Below are 2,245 nucleotides of genomic sequence, written 5' to 3'. Positions count from 1 at the left end.
GTCCAGGATGTGTGCTTTTCTACACTGCTTCTAGTCCAAGTTTCTGGGAGTCACCTAAACTGGCATGTGCTTTTGAGTTTACCATTCCAGATTTATGTTTTTTCAACTTCCGCTCTCTGCCTCCAAGTAGAGTCCTAAAGAGATTCCTGCCACTGTCTGTAAGGAGTTTTTAACCTTCTCCCCATGACCGCGTGTTACCTCACACATCCCAAAGACGTGTTAGTAGATTGATTGGGTGGCACGACTTGTTGGGCTGGAAGGCATGTTACTGTGCTGTATCTTTAAATAAACTAGACACATAAAGGATGTTGGATCTAATCACTATAAACCACCCACTTACACCTGTTCCACATTAATCCCATTCTTTATTCACACTTTCTCATAAACCCCTTATTCTATCCAATTTTTTTTTCATGTTTAGCTTTATTTGACACATGTATTTTGGAATATAGAGTGAAATGTGCTATTTGTGACTGCAGGTGTCATAGCATACCAATGACTCGCTTACCTTAACCCACGTACCTTTGGAATGTGTGAGGAAACCAGAGCACCTGGAAGAAACCCATGTGGTCACAGAGAACATACAACTCATCACAGACAGCGACAGGAATTTAACCCTGATCTTCTGATCTTTGTCACTGTAAAGCATTGCGCTAACCATTGTGCCATAGTGCTGTACTGTAGGAAAGCTAGAGACTGAGATGTGGGAATCATGGTGCCACAGTAGCGCAGCGGTTAGCGTTACAGCTCACATTCAGAGTTCAGTTCTGGCGTTGTTCTGTCAGAATGCACGGAATTTCTCAGAGTGCTCTGGTTTCCTCCCGCAGTCCAAAGATGTACTGGGGAGGTTGATTAGTCATTGTAAATTGCCCCGTGATTGGGTTAGGGCTAATCAGGCTTGTGGGGTTGCTGGGGCAGTGTGGCTCAAAAGGCCGGAAGGACCTACTCCATGGTGTATCACTAAATCAAATAGAGCACTGAAGGAACTCAGTGGGTCGGGCAGTACCTAGGGAGGCAATTGATATTCTATACAATGGTAGCATGGGTATACTGGCAAAATACTCCTTTTGGGTCAAACCATACTACACTACCTCAGCTCAAAGGGTCAGGATAATTAGCTTAGTATTCCTGGGCAAGGCAGCAGCTATATTTCGTGAGAAATCTGGTTTGTCACCTAAAATGCTCAGAATTCTACAGATGTACTGGGGAAAGTATTCTGACTGGGTACATCACTGTCTGCTTTGGGGGGCACTGCACAGAATTGAAGTAAGTTAGTCAGTTCCATCATGGCACTAGCCTCTGTAGTATCCAAGACCTCTTCAAAGAGTGGTGCCTCAGGAAGTTGGCCATCATTAAGGACCTCCACTACCCAGGACATGCCCTCTTCTTACGACTGTCAGGAGCCTGAAGGCACACATTCATTGATTCAGGAACAGCTTCTTCCCCTCTGCATCGATTTCTAAATGGACATTGAACCCATGAATACTACCTCGCTACTTTTTTTGATTTATTTTTGTTTTTGCAGTATGTACTTATTTTATAACTATTTAATATACATATATATACTTTCATTTAGTTTTCTGTCTATATTTACCATGTGTTGCATTGTACTGCTGCCACAAAGTTAACAAATTTCACGACATGTGCTGGTGATTTTGATTCTGATTCTCACATCTTCCGTTCCGGACCAAAGTTTAAACAGGTCAGTGGCATGTCTGAGATTGTTATATTCATGGTAATGGCTGGGCATAGAAGAAATTATAAGTATTCACACTTTGAAATCAAGTCAAGTTTATTGTCCCTTAACTATATAAATGTTATATGACATAACGTTTCTCCAGACCAGGGTGTTAAGACACATAAAATGCACAATAACTTAGGAAAGTAAGAATTAAATCTACAAATGAATTATGCATAAATATACAAGGTAAAGTGCATAAATTAAATATTGTAGGGTACAGTACAAATTACCTGGTGACACACTCAATGTGCTGCAGCAGGGAGTTCAGAAACCTAATGGCCTGAGGGAAGAAGCTGTTTCCCATACTGACTGTTCTTGTTTTTATACATTAGAGTCTCCTGCCTGAGGGTAGAAAGTCAAAGAGGATGCTGGATGGATGGGTGGGATCCTCGATAATACTAAGCGCTCCTGACAAATATCCCCAGTGGATGATAGGGAGACCCCTATGATCCTCTCAGTCATTCTCATGGACTGTAGGGTCCAATGCTCGGCTGCTCCCAGACC

Source organism: Mobula birostris, chromosome 12, assembly GCF_030028105.1.
Source record: "Mobula birostris isolate sMobBir1 chromosome 12, sMobBir1.hap1, whole genome shotgun sequence".
Taxonomy (NCBI): domain Eukaryota; kingdom Metazoa; phylum Chordata; class Chondrichthyes; order Myliobatiformes; family Myliobatidae; genus Mobula; species Mobula birostris.
This window is presented reverse-complemented; position numbering follows the sequence as displayed.